Genomic DNA, 19717 nt, shown 5'->3' on the forward strand with positions numbered 1-19717 from the left:
CGCGACGGCAGCAGCGGCAATCCACCTGTCACTAACGTGGCCACGCCCTTAATTATGCAGAACTTTAAGGCTTAATATAATTTAACAAAAGTGTTTAAAATTGAAAGTCAGAGTCCAAAAGGTAAACAAAGTCAAATAAGGAAACATAGGAATAGTTTCAATGAAAGGTCCCACATTTTAGAATATTTTATCTTGAAGGCTTCCTGTTGAAAAGAAAACTTCGCGAGTTCCATCATTCCATCAAATACCTCCACCGAGTAAAAAACACTGCTAGTGTTTACCTGTGTTTCTCTCTGTGAATTTTGGCAAGTCTTCGAAATTTGCCTGCACTTCTGTGAAGAATCTGAATTTTTTCTTTCAACACAACACCAGCTAAACACACTCTGGCTCAGCCCTGCGACAGTAGCCCGCCCAAAAACTTTCACGTTGGCTGCACAGAGTTATGCAAATACATAGTCTGACACTACTGACAGATGAGATGGGACACAGATTAAGATATAGCATATTTCTATGATAAGACATACATTCAGGACTGAATGCAATGATTGGACAAACATTTTATTGGCCTGAGCCACTCTACAGAAGATATTTATATATTAAGACCACTTTAATTGTTGATTACTATCAAGATGTGAAGAGAGCTAACTAGTATAACAAAAAAAAAATTTTAATAAAAAAAAAAAAAAAATAGCCTATCCCTACCTTTTAAAGGGATAGTCCGCCCAAATGACAATTCTGTGATCATGTTACTCACCCTCATGTTGTTCCAAAACTGTATGACTTTCCTTTTATCTGTGGTGGAACATATTTTGTGAAAAGCAGAGGCTTTTGTCTAACTACAATGTAAATCAATGGAGGCCAAAACCTTCAAAATTCTGTGGTCCATTTCAATCATGAACATTTTAGAAAGACGTGAGGGTGTGTAAATGTTGGCAGAAGTTTTTTATTTTTGAGCGAACTATCCCTTTAACATTGTGTTTCTTGTCCAAGCCTCCCTCTTTCCCTCCAAAATTAAAAGACTGAATGTTTTAAAATGCACCTCCTGACACACAAAACTCAAAGCGGGACGTTCAAACAGCAATGATATCAGATTGCCCTCTATGTTCAGCCATGGAGTTCACTAGTGATTTCTCAAAAGTAGTCACCTAATAAAGTCCTTCAACATAAAAATGTTCATTTGGTTCTTATGTGTTGGCTATAATGCTGTTTCTTCTTTCTTAAAAAAAAAAATAAATAAAATAAAAAAATAATAATAATAAAAAAAAAATAACCACGAGAAGTCGATCGCATAGTGAACTCGGTTTGCTTCACCCCTAACACAAAACACAACACAAACAAATTATGTTTAGGCTATTTTGGTCACACATGTGTTTTTGTCTTGTTTGTATTATGTGTTATTGGTTGTCGCAGGTCTTTTGAAAGTGGAGAAGATAACCATCTCACTTTAATGACTTAAGAAATAGTCTAGTAACTCCAAAAAAAAAAAAAAAATAATACACAAAAATAAAATAAACATTTGCTGAATAATGCTGAACACAGTCTTAAAGGTTATATAGTTTATAAGGACTGGATCAGTTATGTAGTTTTACGTCGTTAGTTCTGTGTTCCCTCTGGGGGCCCTCCTCCGGCTTTGTTCATAACTATGAAGAAAAAAGAGAAAGTTTTAGTACACACTAAAATGTAACATTTTATATTTATTTAAAAACATTATTTTTTTAAATAATAGTCTATGCAACGAGGTTGGAAATAGAAAATAATTGAGGGCGGGTTGCTGTTAGAAGTGGCGTTTAAGTTTACAAGGATTCATTCGGTAGCTCTATCTATGTTTTTCAAAATGGATGATATTAGCTAGTGGGGCACCCCCACGGGCTGCTACGGGAAATAAGTGGGATTTTGCCAAAGAATATTGGATAAAAGTGCGTGGTCTTCGCCGCTCCCATGTGACCCACAACGCTTATCAACAAAAGAAAATGACAGTTTTAGGTCCCTGGAAAGTCACACACGGTTTGGGAAATGACCATAGGGGCAAGTACATTTTCACTTGCGCGTTAACTATCCTTAACAATAATAATGTGATAATGATAATAGGTAATAACAATAATAATTTATAAAATATTGAATACCTAATACATAGTGTTTAAAACTCATTCACATAAATTAATAACAATAAAACAAACATACGTTTGAGTCCATTCAGTTACAGTTTATGCTCTGACATAAAACACTTTTCCAATTTACTTTTTCCAGTTGTTTCATGCTGAAATGCCTCGACAGACGTGAACAGAGAGAGCACTGGTGAGGGTCCTCGATCTGTGAGCGGAGGAACCTGCGATCCTCCTGCAGGTCCTGCACCTGTCTCTCCAGAGCTTCAATCCTCTCCTGTTTGCTCTCCAGCAGACACTGAAGTTTAGTGATGCTCAGCATAACACTGCTGGGCAAATCCTCCATGATCAGAGGTCTCACTGCTGAGAAAGAGAGAAAAGCATGACGATTTGTTTCTGTGCATGTACTTGTTCCTGAAGAAGAGAAAGACTTCTCTGACTGACAACCCAATTGCCTGGCTGGGATTCGAACCAACAAACCTCTGTTCAATGACAAAACTGTACCAATCACATCACTGCAGCCAATTCCTAAAAAATGTCTCCGCTCTCATCATTGTGTTTTGGAGATGCTAATGAACTAACTACCACTGATTCTCAGTAAATAACGAATCACGTACTGGAGGTGGAAGTGGCAGTGCTCGGAGTGTTGTCCTGCTCTGTCTCAGCGGCACCTGGCAGTGTGTTTACATTGTCCCACTGGATTACTACAGTCTCTGGTTCCTGTTTTATCCAGCTATAGCTGCTCACAGGACTCTCCCCCCAACCGCTGTGGCAGAGCTGGAGTCAGCTTCACTGCTGGGAGAGTATGGAGCAAAATCCTGCTGCCACTGAGAGTCCATCTCGACCTGAGAGCTGCAGGAGGACAATATCATATGACAATCCTAGCATAATTCCACTTTATACATTACTTTACTAATAATAACTACATGAAATCAAAGCTGACTCCATGTACGTTCTTAATATTGGTATCTCTGTGCACAAATTGATATGCACCCTTCATTCCAAAAAAAAAAATATAATAATAATTAAATACAGCTCGCTTATATTGTGGATTATATTTTTATGTCAAAAAATTACTTTTCAAGAATTTAAGATGGTGAAAAAAAAAATGTAGTATACATTTGTATATTATTGTATATGTATATTTATGACACCAGTGATAGTTCTCATTAAGTTTGCTAAATCCAATTTTTTGTAAGCATAACTGGCTTTCAAAATGTCCAAAAGATGAAAGATGCTGTAAAACAATTAAACAGGCTGAAGGCACATACGAGCACTGCAGTGGTAACTTCCGAATCTTGCTCCTGCGACTTCTCTGGTAGCGTCTCCATTTCTGCCTCAGTTCCTCCTGTCTTGCCTTAGAGAGTTCAGCTACTGGAGGATGTTTAGTCTTTCCCTCTCTTTTTCTTTGCTGATAACTAAGAATTTGAAACAAAAAGAAAGTGTTTTAGTAAGCACTAAAATGTAACATTTAATTTTTATAGTAAAGCACTATTGTTTTTAATAATAGTGTAACTTTTAAATATAACTGGATTTTTTGCTATTAGAATTTAAGATGATATGTGGAGCACAAATCAAACACCTCTCTCGGTCTTCTCTTTGCAAGGTATCTGGCCCTAGCAACAGGATCAGCATTTTCACCTTTGCTCTATGTCGAGCTGATTTTCTCATTGTTTGATAGTGGCATCTATAAATGGGAAAGAAAAAAAAGCTTGTTACAACACAATAATTATGTATATATGATTGAAAGAAATACGTTACAAAGGGATATGCATTTAAACTAGACTTGTGTTGTATCTTAATGTTAGTCTAGATTTAATGTTCACTAGACTTACAGTTTAACATAATTGTAATAACAGTTAGATATCACTGTACAAAAATGTACTTTTTCAGTCCATTTTAATAGATGCCGGTGTTAAATCAGTATTGATTATAAGTAGACTTTATTAAGTAGACTCCTCTTAACTGTAGAACTGCTCTTGCAATTCATTTACATTTTATATTATAGTAAAATTCCACTTCCAATCTAAACTGATCTAGAATAGTAACTGTGCACACAATATTGGATTAATTTAACTATGAATTAAAGTTTAATGCCATATATTACAGAGCATAAGACAGCTACTGTATTAAAGAAGGATGATAACATCTAAAAACATCATGCTCTAGGAATTTAAATAATATTTTCAGCATCAGGAAATCACCGACAGGTTCGTTGTGCTAGATCTTGCAGTGCGTGTGTCACATGGAGTGATTGGTTTACAACCACTTGACATTTCAGTTACCACATGTCTAAAAAAGTAGCCATGATTCATGACCCTTCAAAGCTTTTCCAGCAGCCGATATGTGATCATCAAAAAAACTTTACTACGTCATAAAATGATGAAATGATACACTATCTGGAAAGGCATACTAACCTTGACACACAGCCATGAGGATTTGAAGGGTTCGTCCTCTGAAACACCATTTCCTGTTTCACGGTCACGTGACAGCATCGCACGCCTTCCTACAAGTCGGTTACACCAGAGATTGGGAGGGGCTCTGGTTACACCACACAGAAACAGCCCTCACTAGTTTTTTTTTTTTTTTTTTTCAAAGAAATTATAATACATTTTATGCCAAACTGCTTAACAGAAAGAAGAAAAATTACTTTTGCATATACCTTTTTTTTTTCCCTCTTATAATGTTAATTATAATTTAAGTACGGTTACACCAACTTTTTTGCCGGTTCTACTTAAGTAATTAGTTAAAAAATGGTTCTCAACCGGACCTGAACGCTTCCTTCACGAGTCATATTGTCCTCGAGTCCAGGGGTGCGTTTCCCAAAAGCAGGCTATCAACTACGGTCGCAGGTTTCTGTTTTTTTTTTTGTTTGACTGCAGTTGCTCAACTTTGCAGGACAGTGGGTCACGGGAGCAGGGTTGAAGATCTCGGTTTCAGAGAGCATGTTCATTAAGTTAGAAAAACAGCTAAAAGCTCTTGCAGCCACCTTTAATTGTTACATAAATTGTCAGAAGGTTATTTTTAAAACACCAATGAAACAAATAAAGAATGAAAACAAATGTTTCAAAACCACAAGCAGTGTTCTTGAACCCTGACTCTTGAGGGCCACTGTCCAGCAGAGTTCAGCCCCAAACCTGATCCCACTCACCAGCCTGTCATTTTCTAGCAAGCCCTAAAAGACCTCTGGACTGGCTTGTTTCAGGCTGAAGCTAAACTCTACAGGACAGTGGAACTTGAGGGGCCAGATATGAAGAACCCTGACATAAAGGAACGAACACACACAAGGTTCCTCTCAAACATACAACAAGCCCGAATCTGTGCTTCACGAGTGAACTGGGTGGTCTTGTTCCAGCTACTGCACACAAACATGTAAAACTTAAGATAAAAAGAAGATATAATTTTAAGTGATCTGTACATTTATTACAACAGAAATTACACACAGTACACAGTAATAAAACTAGTGAGAGTAAAGAGATACATTTTATGCATCACAACACATTTCAAATGTCACTCACTACTTTATTTCCTCCCAGCACCATTTTCACTCAACAATGGTATCAGAGCGACCTCTAGTGTTCAGTCATGGAGAATGCTGTAGTTTTTAATAGCAGTGCTAGGCCATCTGCTCCATCCTTTATGCAAGGGCTTCATCAGCAAAAACAAAAAAGAGCTGTTCAGTTGTGATATCAATTGGTAGATCAACCCGGAAGACTGTGTTAGGGTTTTACTGATGGTTTTCAGAATAGCAGTTTCATTCATTTCATTTTCAGAATCATCGTTTACACAAGTATAAGAATGTAAGTTTACATTTGACAAATCGTAAGCAGCACCTTGCCTTTTTAAAGCAACAGGATAACCACACTCATATTTACTCAAAAATCAAAACCCCACCTGAGCCAGGCTCAGATATGATCAATGTTATCTGGGTTGTTGCTCTGTTGTGGAGGGTGGACGCACTGGCGATCAAGGCCTGATCAAACCCACCAGACGAAAAGATTTGAAAGCAAACTGGTGCAGTTCTGCGATGTGGCCATGTTGGGGATGTTGTCAGGGAGGGTTCAACCAGGAGCGCTGTCCCAGGCCATGATAGAGAGCCATAATTAGGTCCTTTATGGTATAGGCTACTCTAGTCCTGGGCATATGGACGCTCACCCAGGCCCTGTGAACTTAAATGACGCACTTGGGCAGAAAGCCCTATCCATGCTCTTCTTCTTGATAAAGGCTGGTCAAGACCTAGTCACAATGAGGAACACACTCTGTTGGGAAGAGATTGAAATGCAACTCAAAAATCCATGTCAAATTTGGCCATTTTAATTTAGGCTTAAATATATAACTATTACATGTTTACTGTTAAAACACTATCTTCTGTTAATTACATAATTGTAATGAAAGTGCATTTTTAGTGCACTTCAAATGGCAAAATGATAAATTCTTAAACTGTATTTGCACAACATTAATGAAATTTTAAACGTGCACCTTGTTTTACTTTAAAGTAATTTAAAATAAATAAGTACACTTGATTTGTTAAAATACTAAAATATGTGTAAATCTTTTATAATTTGAACTGTAGTGTGTTATTCAATGACACATTTCAAGTTAATATATTTTAGATGCCCCTAGATTGCAACTCTAGAGGCAATGTGTAAAAAATACATGATGCTCATTTTTTTAATAGAAATTACATTAAAGTATTGTTTTAGCTTTTACCTCCCTAAAATGCATGTCAGTACATTCAGTTGCAATTAAACACATATTTCAAGACAAACACAGTAACTATGAAATTACATATACAGATGTACTTAAAGGGTTAGTTCACCCACAAATGAAAATGTTGTCATTAATTACTCACCCTAATGTCGTCCAAACCTGTAAGACCTTCGTTCATCTTCTGAACACAAATTAAGTTACATCCGATGAAATCCAAGAGCTTTCTGACCCTCTATAGATGGAAAGAGAACTTTCTGTGCCTTGACGTGGTTGTTCTCTTGCTGTCTATGAAGGGACAGAACTGTCTCGGATTTCATCAGAAATATCTTAATTTGTGTTCTGAGAATGAACTTACAGGTTTGGAACAATATGAAGGGTAAGAAATTAATTAATGTCATTTTTGGGTGAACTATCCCTTTAAGTGGGTCAATAGTTTTTTTTTTTTTTTTTTAAATATAAAGTTCAGATAATTGCATTTCATATAAACTTAACATATAACACATTTTCATTTCATTTCAGTAAACACTGCAAGTGTCCAAAAACATTACATTTGGTTTACACTTCATTATACTCTTTTAAAGGAATGTATTAAAATGTATTACTTTTTACAAGGGATCTTGTACAGGTAAGGCAAATTTATGAACAATCCAGATACAAAACTGCTAATGTTAAGTGCTAGTTGTCATGTACCTCTCTTTCCTTTCTTCTTATGGCGTCTTTTTTTTCTGACGCTGCTGGACTCTTCAGATGACGATTCATCGGTGATGCTCTCATCTTCGAAATATGAGCTGGACGAGGTCTTACGCAGCCTTTTCCTTGACCTGGACTGAGAGAACACTGATGTGCTCGCTGCAGCAACAGAGAATAATAGTAATAATTCTCATAACCTTATCTATATACTGTCATGAAACAATTTTTTGCAAAAGTGAGAAATTGTGCATAGTTCTATTAACAAAATTTTCAACATATTTTTGCACACTTCTTATAATTGTAAGGGTTACTTTTAAACCCTAAATTAAATACAAACACTGCAATTTAATATGGTTTTGTTTTCATAATGAAAATATTATATTAACATTTTAAAGATTAAAAGATTCAAAAATCCTAAAAATCCTTCACTGCAAAAGATCATTCTAAATCATTATAATACAGATCGCATTCAACAATACAGATGTTTAGATGTTTTTCCACCACACCTTCAGGCACTGCAACCAAGCGAGCGCCAGTGAGGTTCTCGATCTGTTGTGAGCGGAGGAACCTGCGATCCTCCTGCAGGTCCTGCACCTGTCTCTCCAGAGCTTCAATCCTCTCCTGTTTGCTCTCCAGCAGACACTGAAGTTTAGTGATGCTCAGCATAACACTGCTGGGTAAACCCTCCATCGAAGGTACCGATGCTAAAAAAAAAATAAAAGAAATGAATATCTAATCAGTGAAATATGGAGATCCCAATGAGCTCACGGATTGTCAGGAAATGAAAAAATACCGTACTAGTGACAGCACTGTTGAGATTTTTGTCCTTGTCAGCATCAGTGGCAGCATTAGAGTTTTTATTTTCCCACTGGATGGCTTCTGGCTCGGTTCCTGTTTCACCCAACTGTGGCTGCTCACGGGACTCTCCTGTCTGGCAGAGCTGGAGTCCAGTTCACTGCTGGGGGAGTATGGAGTGGATTCTGGCTGCTGCTGCTGCCACTGAGTGTTAATCTGAACTGGAACACTGCAAGAGAACACTATCATAACTGCACTTTTCATATTTATTACCCTACTGATATATTACAGCACTGGAAGGTTTCACTGTCTGTATCTCTCCATCTGTCTGTGTTCACTGGATTCGGAATCAGAGTATATAAGTGGACGTAAGTTGTGTGAGTTATGAGCAGTATAGTTCCATTATAACAACAAAACTAAAACGCTTATATTTGGTACATCTTGAGAATGGGTTTTAGCCACTGCTAATAAAGAGTGCTTTACTAGATCATGTTTTTACTTTGCAAAAATATTTATAGATACTCTTTTATCACTATCTAGTGCACCAGCACATTGTGAATGTGATATTTTGACATGTTGACCAAAAAAACAAAAAACAAGCAGTCATAAGTACACAGACATTGTTATTGTTTGTAGCAATAGCCACAATACATTGGTATGGTTCAAAATTATTGATTTTTTCTTTAATCGCCATAAATCAGTAGGATATTAAGTAAAGATCATGTTCCATTAAGACATTTTGTAAATTCCCTGTCGTAAATATATCAAAACATCATTTTTGGATTAGTAATATGCATTGCTAAGAACTTCATTTAGACAACTTTAGGTACAATTTTCTCAATATTTGAGTTTTTTTTGCACCCTCAGATTCCAGATTCCAAATCCATACATCACTGGAAAGCTTAATTTTCTTTCAGCCTTTCAGCTGATGTGTAAATCTCAGTTTTCCAAAAATTGACCCCTTGGAGTGGTTCATGCTCCAGGGTCACATAATTGTTTTTGAATGAGCGTTTTTATAAACGAATAGTTCACCCAAAAATGAAGTTCTGTCATCAGTTACTCATCTTCATGTCATTCCAAAACCTGTAAGGCTTTTCTTCTGTGGAACACAAAAACAGATGTTTTAACTGCTCTCCGTACAATGAAAGTCAATTCGGGTCCAGAACAATATAGTTTCAAAATATAATCTTTTGTGTTCCACTGCAAGAACGAACAACAAGATGATTAAACGATGACAGAATATTATTTTCTGAGTAAGCTATCGTTTATAATGCCGAATAATTTCTTTAAGTCAGTCCTTCCTCCTTTATTGTTTATCTTTGCCTTTCAAGTAAAACTAGCTTAAAAAATAAGTCCCAAGCTTCGACTTGTTGCCTAAAACGATAAACAAGCAGAGTGAGACGATCCAGGCCCAATGTGCTTATATGAAATATAAGCATGCTATGCCAGAAACTAACTTTTTTATGGGTACAATTTTGTTTACCGTGTTTTGGCGTGTCTGCAGAAAGACCCACTATTGTTTATATTCTGAACGCTCTTGCCTTTGTTGTGTAAGGCTAAACGTACCTCACACACACCCGCCATGATCTCCCTCGATTCAGTCAGTCTTTGAATCGCAGTGAGCCTCAGACTGTGGTTAGTGTATATCGTTCGCGTTGCCGGCCTCTTTGCATATTTTGGGCAGCATTTTTTGGGACAGATAATTGACTCCCAGTGGAAGTGGTGTGTACCCACATCTCATCGGTGATCACATACGTCCTTTTGGTCGCTGCAGATACAGCGCTTTTGCGCTGGTGGGTATTGTTGCTCAGATATTTCTCCAGAGACGCGACTGGAGGGCACAGACGATTGCCCGGTCACTCTTCATACCATAGCCCTGCGGGTTTTCTTGTCCTTTTCCGGCATGTTTTTTCTCCGCGCCTCGTGTAAATGTCATCGTGAAGTATTTGAAATCCGTTTTGGTCTCGGTTCAGAAAGCAAAAACGAGTCCGCCTGCAGGTGTCGGTTGCCCCTCCTTACCTCCTGAGTCCGAAATGTAACTGGATATACGTACCAGACCTTTATTTAACAAGCCTCTCGGGTTGCCAGGGTCCCAGTGCAGGAGAATGCGTCAGTAGGTGCTGGCGTCCTCCGGTGAAATCGGGGGGGTAATACTGTGCTGTTATATCTCTCCCGGAGCGTCGGAGGATCTGCTTAACGACGCCTTTGAAAACATTATTGGCGGCCCTAAACTCGGTGTCCTGCATCAGATTCCACACCCGGTTGTTGAGCGGAGGTTCACTGATGAACCGATTCAGTCCAGCTCGAAGCCCGACGTAGCTGCTGATGCCGTACAGCTCTCCTTTGCTCGTCCGAATAGAGCCGTAAAACTCGCGAAGCACCGGGTTCAGCTCTGACTTCTCGACGGTTTTAAAGTCGATCGTCAGCTGCTTTCCTTTGCTCGTCCGAATAGAGCCGTAAAACTCGCGGCCCATACTGTTTGCTTTACAGTACTAGATTCGTTCCGGTTGTGCTCTAATTCGTCCAAATCCGCTGATGAGACATTCGCACATCCTAGATACCTGTGCACCTTTTAAACTGGACTCTCTGGACTCCTCCGTCTCTTCCTCTTCACCTGAAGAGCTTTCGCACTTTAGGTCAAACATTGTATTCATGGAAACAAAAATCGTTTGTTAAACTGTATTCTTCTTTCTCTTCTTTCTCATGTCATAAATGCCCAAGGCGTTCGCGTAGGCTCAATATTACATGACATACATACTAACCTTTCTGTACTAAGGTGAAATGACCAATTATTTGAAGCGACTGGCTGACATGTACACTGATCCACGAGTGCTTTACAGGATTTCTTTGTTCTTCTCTCTTCTTTGAGATACTAGAGGATGGAGCGCCACACTAGAATATACCGCACCGCCACCTACCGTTTACTGCCTGCAAACAACATGCGATCTAAAATGTATGACCTCGACTTCACTATTCGATTGAAAATGTCTTCACAATGCCCTTTTATTTTGATTTTTTAGCCATAACACGTGCATTTGACACTTTATTGCACTGATCAGGTTTATCATACTCATTCAAAACAAATAAAGATTCATAAAAAAGCTGTTTAGCCATGGCTTCAATGCTTTGTGCTGGGTTGCTTAAATGGGTGCTGTTTTTGATCTGCTGCAATGAGAAAGATTTGAATACTTTTTTTTATTTTTTATTTTTTTTATGTTTTTATGTTTACAGAAACAAGTGTCCTTGGATTCAAATAAGTAACTCAAATAATTATTACCATTAAATTAGCCCCTTCAGAATTATTAAAAGGTAAATATTCTTCAGGTATTCAACTCTTTTTTAAGTTTAAATATATTACTAATAATTAATTAGTAATATATTTATTGCTAATAATTTATAGCTTGGCATTTCTAGAAAATGTATTTTACATAAACCCACTGTATTAAAAAAAGAAGAAATGTTGAAATGTGAATTACAATAAGAAATTTTGTTTTATTTCAGTGATTTGTTGCTGCAATATCATTTAAAACATTCTTAAACATGTAATATTTATGTCCCCTTGGAAGAAACCACTGACTTGCCCTCAATCTAAAATTTCACCAATGTGCACAGTTCAGTTCAAAGTTTATTTATTTATTTATTAATATTCCATTGCTTTTTAGTATCTAATTTTCAATATTTTTATGACTTTTCCTCAAATAAATATTTTTGTGAGGGGATCATATTATGCAATATGATTAAAAAAAAAGTCACAATAATAATGCTAGTCATCCAGGGAACTTAGAACTGCTTTATTTGGATTCAGTAAATTACGTTTAGGGTATTAATACAGAAAGATAATTCTCCATGATTCCATCTCGTTTTATTCAAACTATGATTCATTTTAAACTGACGTCATTTTCATCTAATAGCTGAGTCCTGCAATTAATTTCCTACCAACTGACACATGGGCCTAGTGAATGTTCTTCATATTAATTGATAAAATACTTTTTTGGAGGACAGCAGAACCTCTGCCTGTATTCTTGTGTTACAGATATATTAAAATATACTGTAAATCATATTAAAATGGTTCCATGTAAATAATATAAATACTTTAGTATTGTGTAAGTTACAACAACACACCGTATATTAAATGAGTGATTAAAAACGGTTGCTTCAATAATTCCGATATTTACCACAAGTGGACCAAAAAAAGCTGCAGAAATCTCTTAAATAGACAATTGTTTCGCAGACGGTAAAATGTTAACAATTGTAATTTTAGCATTTAGCAAGTCATTCACATAAATATTCAGAATTCACATGGTCATGCACATTTTGAAACCGTAAAACTGTGAGGGTTTCAGTGTGGAAAAATACTGGAACTGGAAAATGCTGGCTTTGTATCATTTATGTATTAACTTCTCACCTTCGAACGATCATCATAATGTAACAATATTATCGTATAATCCTGGAAACCATAAGACTCCACTTAAACTAATTCAACTGGCCAATTATGCCTCAAGAATAAGGAATGCGCCATAGAAAACTGGACACCAATGCGACATTGAGTGGTGTTATGTCATCCTTCATAAATATCTACGAAATACATATAGTGCACATCGTACTTACACCATTCATATTATACATATTGTACTCTAAGCTTGTGTTAATAAACTCTTCACTTTGTAAACTAGTTCTTTTAGTGAAACCCTCCTGGTCCACGGTAAGCATCGTATGGGTTTCTTTTAGTGAAGGATGGCCCGAGGAGGCGCTTGAAATCTCCGTCCGCATTCCGAGCTGATGGCGTCTTTTAGAGACACATCAGATTTCTCCAGGTACATGTCTTTAATGGTCTCCCAGATCCAATCTATTCAAACAGAAGAGTGTTTTATAATACGGTCTAATCTGACCTCTGTGTAACAACAGAACAGCATTCATGCATGCAGAATACAACAAAAAAACTCACGCTAAATATCAGTGTTTATGGAGGATATATAATAATATTCCACAATGCCATGGCGTTCGAACCTTTGTATTCTCCAGTTTGCCGAACGTGCCCGAACCGAAAGAACAAACGACCCGTTTCAAAGTACAGTACAATTGTCTTTTTCACTAATTCATTTTTTGATGGTCTCATTTGATAAATCGGAACGGACCGTTATTTTTTACCTCTGAGGGCGGATTCTACACATAATACGATGCGGATGAGAGTGTCTTCGTCAGTTCCGAGGACCCCTTTTCATAGCGGCATTCAGCTTCCGGGCAACGTAATAGCTGAGGGTTATTAGCACAACCTCACTATGGGTTAGATGGGCAGAGTTAACGCAGTGAGCCCGCTGTGTAGCATTATTATATAGAAAATGAACTAAATTGGGACCATCTATAATTAGAACACTGATATATTTAAAACCAAGGGCATTTTTGGCTTTGTTCACGACTGCACCCGATCTGGTGTTTGTCTACAGTATTACTCTGAAGTACTAGTTCACAAGCCAAAATTAAAAATATGGCTAGCAAAATCGAGCGGCCATTCCAAGACGTCGTATGAGTTTGAACTCTTCATCGACCAAATTAGAGGATGTAATTATAGGCATTGCAACTGAAGTTGGGCGCCATCAGTATGATAGGTCCAATAATACCAAAAGTAAATCCACACAACTTCAACCGTCAGTTAAGTCTGTGTGTTTGGAATAAACAAATCCATCAAACCTGCTTTTAGTCTATGATTCTGGCTAAATCTGCGGACCTATCCATATTTTCCTTTCCCAGTGACAAAGTGAAAATTGGTATTTTTGCGGAAGCGATGGTTTTAAGTTAAAATGTTAATGATGTATTTGTTTCTTACCAACACGCAGCTTTTCATACAAGATGTGAACAGATGGACTGGTGGGGATTCTTTGTGGGTTATGTGATGTTTTTTATCCGCTGATGGGACGGCATTCGAGGCCCCCATCCACTGCAGAGGATCCATTTGTGAACAAAATCTAGAACTACATCTGGGTGGCCTAGTGGGTGAACTTAGTTCAATGTAAATGGGGTGCAATCTAGAGACACTAGAAGGTTAGACCCCCAACGCACAATAATAGTTTTTCCTTTACTTTTTATTTAGATGTCATGTGATTTCTTTGTTTTCATACTACAAAAAAAAATATAAATAAATAATAGCTGCATACACGCGAAACACAACAAACAAAAACAAAAAAACAAAACAAAAAAACACCTGTGTTTAATACAAAACGAGTGCAATTCAGCAGTCCTTTCAGAGTTCGGAGGTTTCCTTTTCGATTGCATCCAAAATCTCTGTTCCAGGAAATCTGTTGGAGAACCAGGTGAAATACAATCTAAAAAGTAATCCAGAGCTGTTACACATGAACTACACAACGTATTATACATACTGTACATACGTTAGTGTCTTAAGCTTTAAGAACAGAAAAAACTCACGGCTTCATATGCTTTGAATGTGACCTGCAGTTGTAAGTAGTTCCTGGTGGCCAGAATGAAGCTGAAAGTTGACTCTCATCTGTGCCAAGGAGCCCTCTCCAGCCTGACAGAGAATTGGATATGTGACTAAATATTAATATCATTATTTTCCATAGAAATTTGCAGGGTGATCTCAATAATTCATAGGCATTTGTATGTTCTAGCACACATCTTTGTTTTGTTTAGAAAAGACTTAAGATTAACTGATCAGAGAGAACCATGGACATTCAAATGTCTGAAATAATTATAACATTAATATTATACGACTGTTCAAAACATTAGGGGTCAGAAAAGATAATATTATATATACAGTATATATATATATATATATATATATATATATATATATATATATATATATATATATATATATATAATATTTAAAAAGTGTCTGTCAGAGTGCATTAAACTGATCAAAAGTGATAGTACAAAAATTAAAGTTACAAGATTTCTATTTAAAACAAATGTTATTTATTAACCCTTTATTAAAAAAAATTAATTAATGTTAAAAAAATCAATCAGTCATGACTGTTTCAGCAAAAAATATTAAGCAGCATAATCTTTTGACTATTTCTTTTTCTGAAATTTCTTTTGAGTAGCGTAATAATATAAATATATTATCACTGATTTCTGATGGAACATCTGCTAGCAACGTCTGCTAAATTCAGCATTTCCAGCTTACGAGGAAATAAATAACATTTTAAAACATATTAAAATAGAAAACAGCTATTTTAAACTGCAATAATATTTGACAATATAAACAGTAGCTTTGATCAAATAAATGCAGCCTTAGTGACCATAATGGACTTTTTCAAAAGCATCAAAAAATATTATTGTGCCAAGTTATCCATAATTAAAATAATAATATTTGAGATGTTCCAGACATGTATGTTTCCAGATGTGTGCTAAAACCAAGGTGCAGGTATGAATATTTAAATGGCGCTGTGTTGAGTGTCTCCTACTTCAAACAGTGAGACGACATCTTTGCTCTGCCAGCGCTTCGTCCACCCGTAGCTCTCGTCTCTGTTGCCCTACAAGAGAGAAAGTATTGACGCCCTTGAAATCCAATCTGAGTCCCGTCACTGAATCCTGCTCCTACTTATCTAATGAAAGGGGATCTGAGCCCCTGCCAAGCTCCAGTGCTCTATAGGGACAGCAGGAAGAGGGAGGGGTGCTAAACACAGGCCAACAGTGAGCGCTTATGTCTGCTCAGGAATGCAGTCCACGGGTCATTTTGGAAGACCCGAGCAACCATTTTTGTTCGAGTGAAGCAGTTTACCTCGAGAAGGTTTGCTTTGGCCCCACATCTACTGTGCGCGCTGAGTCCCACCACCCGTGTCGTCTGGTTTCCCCGATTCCCACCCCCACGGACACGTGATGGTGTGTGGCAAATACCCTGGCGAGTTAGGTGGTGCGCGCACACCACGCGCACAGACGTGCAAGCCCACACGGGCACGCCCCCAGACTTCTGTGAACAGCATAGTTGCTGAGTTGGTCGAGTTACGCCTGAGATAGAGGGTATGCATCCTTTAAAGCGGATTTACCTCGAGAAGCAAATGTTAGCAGCTCTCTAACATCCCCCTGGGTGTCTGCTTCAATGTATGCCTTCAACTCCCTGTCATGCACGTAGCACACAACATACAGGGGATGCTGACCAAACGTAGTTTGCTTTACTTGATAAAGCCATAAAAAAAAAAAAAAAAAAATAAAAAAAAAAAAAACTTATACTAAAAAAACACAAATATAAACAAACAACAATAAAATGTGCTATGTGCGTGCTAAGGGTTCTGAGGGTTTGCTTTACTGGACTAGAAGAGCCCACCTCCAAAACTCTCACCTAGACTGTGATGACACGTTCCCAGTGATTAACACATTGCCCTACACTTCTATCTTCTGACCAAGGTGATGCAAACTCTTGAAAAAAATAATTGTAAAGTATATGTACTTTGGTAAAGTCATTATAGAAATGCAAACATGATTCATTTTTTTCATTGGAGCCAAAGAGACGTAAAAATATGTAGTGTAATTCTTTACACTGTATAAAAGTTATGGGGATTTGCACTCTGAGAACCCAGAAATGTGAAGTTGTTGTATTCTGGTACCCAGCTAGGCGATTTGCATAAAATGTGAAACTACCCAGCTACTTTGCTCTCTCCCTAATTGTCTTCTTGTACTCTTACCAGTCATAAGAATCACCATGATGACTAAGAATGGTTAAGTACGGAATACATTCGATTTTAGTTGTACTGAACTTGAAGTATAACAAAGACACAAAACTCATAATTCAAATGTGAGAAAATAAATGACTAATTTCTACATAGATACACACTAATACATTAAATAAGCCCAGCCCCAACAGATTAGACCTGGTTGCATGTGTTGCACTAGTTAAACTACACAAAAAAAAAAACAAAATTAAATAACTCGCATTATTAATGTACTAATTAGTTTAGCTATAATTCTACAAAGTCCCTAAGTTTAGACATAGCTTTAAAAAGGACACAAACTTTTTCTAAAACTCAAAGGTGATGCAACAGATCTCTTTTGACATTAGCTGTAGGGCTGGCAAGCTGTTTTGGTTGTGTTCATTGCCTACGGTATCCCTGGTCACATCATATGCAGATTTTCAGGTGTGCCTATGGAAACAATTTCAGCGACTTCGTAATTATAGTGTTTGTGCCACTCCTCAAAATCAGCGCTATTACGTGGACGGCGGTTCTCTCTTAGCAGTATATACCTCTTCTTATATTTCTATATATCTTACTATATTTAGATAGACAAAAAATACATACTTGTCTTCCATGGTGAGTGATTAAAGAAAGACCAATGAAAACCGAGTGCTCCCTCAAGAGCGGAGACGAGGCACATGAGCTCCCTCATAAATCAAGCATCTAATTTTCGACTAGGCGTATGTATCAACTCTACTCTTTTTATAGTTGAACGTTAACAAAAAAAAAAACCAATAAATATTATATATATATATATAGTCTACCCCTTTTAACTCATAATACCAATTATATTCCCAGTATCTTACTTAGTAAGTGAACGATTTTCATTTTATTTAATTTCAATTGAAGTTAAGTTTAATTTTAGACAGTAGAATTTAAAAGTGATCTGGCGGACAATTTTTCAGTTTGGGCAGTGTTGAGCAGCTGACAGCATGTTAATCTCATTCTTACCATAGGTGTAGGTATCTTTGTAGTGGCAATGTCACAAAAGTTAAAAAACAAAAAAGTAGTAAATGACTCATTTCATGGCCAAATATTTTCCCTCAGATTTGAGAATGGTGACAAACACACAGGAACTTGCAGAGCCTTTTCGTTCAAAACAGACTGACATACAGCATTGTAGTAGAAGTGCCACAGGAATCTCCACCAGGACATCCTCGTCCGTGCCAGCGCCCTTCATGGCCTTCCTGAGCTCTTTGACAGCAAACAACGTGAGGAGGGTCTAGCATGGCGACAATGGCATTCTCAAAATTACCAGTCAGCTCACTCTTCAAAATCCACACAGCTCCTTCAGAGCAACACACATCTGTGAAGGCATGCTCTTTGTACCTTTAAATGTGACGATTTCTGAGATGTTTCAGAAGCCTCACATCATCCTATTTGTTAAAAGTCTGCTTGCTGCTTCCAGTCTCTGCGCCTGCCACTCGATTGGCTAGGTGTCTCTGATGCTTGCTCACTCAGTTCTGACCATGAATAATAGAATGACCACAGAACGTACCTCTCGTGATGAATATCAGTAAATAGCAGCCTAACTATAACTGCCAGTAGACTGTAATTGTCCGGTATATTCATTATAAATAAAATACCGAATGATACTTAAAATGTAAGTACTGACTTATGCATCTCACCCGCACTAACTTTGCAGGCTTTGAGAATGGCCTTTAGTTCCAGCACTACCTCAAAGTCGTCATATAAGAACAACCGGTTGGCTGTCAACTAAAACCAAGGGGGAATACATTTCCAAGGTTCATTTATGTTTGCTCATGTTCACCGTCAATTACATAACCAAAGTAGTACAAGCGCAAGAACACTAAATTCATGTTTTGCATCAACCAGTTGTGAGTTTGCGATTGCACTTTACACTAACAGCCATTATGATTAGTTTGAGGTAAACAGTATTCAATATTGATCATAAATAATGAGTAACCTAATTATCGAATGGAAATCTAAACAAGTGTTCAGATTTGAATTACTCCTGCTGTAGCCAAACTATCTTAAAGTCACTGTTTATATTACGTAAAAAATTCTAGAAAGGCATATCATATAGATATATATATATAAATATCTATATATAAATATATATATAGATATAGAGATATATATATATTATATATATATTAATATATATATATATATATACTTTTTTTTTAATATAGACTATTTGTTTCTTACTGTTCCAATGGTCCCAAACACACCCATGGGTAAATATTTATGGCAACACCCAGGGGCCAGTTGTGTAAATGTAATTTGATAGAATTGTGGTCCATTGGCTTGTATCAAGATCTTGAATGGGCGTGGTCAAAAGACAAAAAAATTAATAAAATAATAATAAAACTAAAATGAGGATTAGATCCCAAAAATCAGTCTTGGTTTTGATATGGGTTAAATCCTCAGTGTGTGTTGTTTACAAACACCTTTCGTTAGAATTAGTTCTTAGTATAATAATTAAAAAATAAAATTAAAGGGGGGATTATTCTGATCCCAGCCGACGGCTGGATTTCAGGAACCAAAAATTGTAATAAACTTAAACAATGGTTCCAAAAAAAAAATACAACCTTTGTAACACGTAATATAACCTAATCCCCAACAAAAAACCCCCCACTACAATCATCAAACAAAACTCTTAGATATCATTTAAAGTGTGTTGTATTTCTTTTAAATCATGATTGTAAACTACATTGGCACAGTCGTCCCACGTAGGACCACATCAGTAGTATTTGTGGTCAATGCAAT

General features: G+C 37.0%; 1 pseudogene; it reads right to left on the reverse strand.

Moving 5' to 3' along the window:
* Nucleotides 1-5816: 5816 nt before the first annotated feature.
* On the reverse strand, nt 5817-8603 carry LOC122142247 (annotated as a pseudogene).
* Between the last annotated feature and the right edge of the window lie 11114 nt (nt 8604-19717).

The sequence above is a fragment of the Cyprinus carpio genome, chromosome B24 (assembly GCF_018340385.1).
Source record: "Cyprinus carpio isolate SPL01 chromosome B24, ASM1834038v1, whole genome shotgun sequence".
Taxonomy (NCBI): domain Eukaryota; kingdom Metazoa; phylum Chordata; class Actinopteri; order Cypriniformes; family Cyprinidae; genus Cyprinus; species Cyprinus carpio.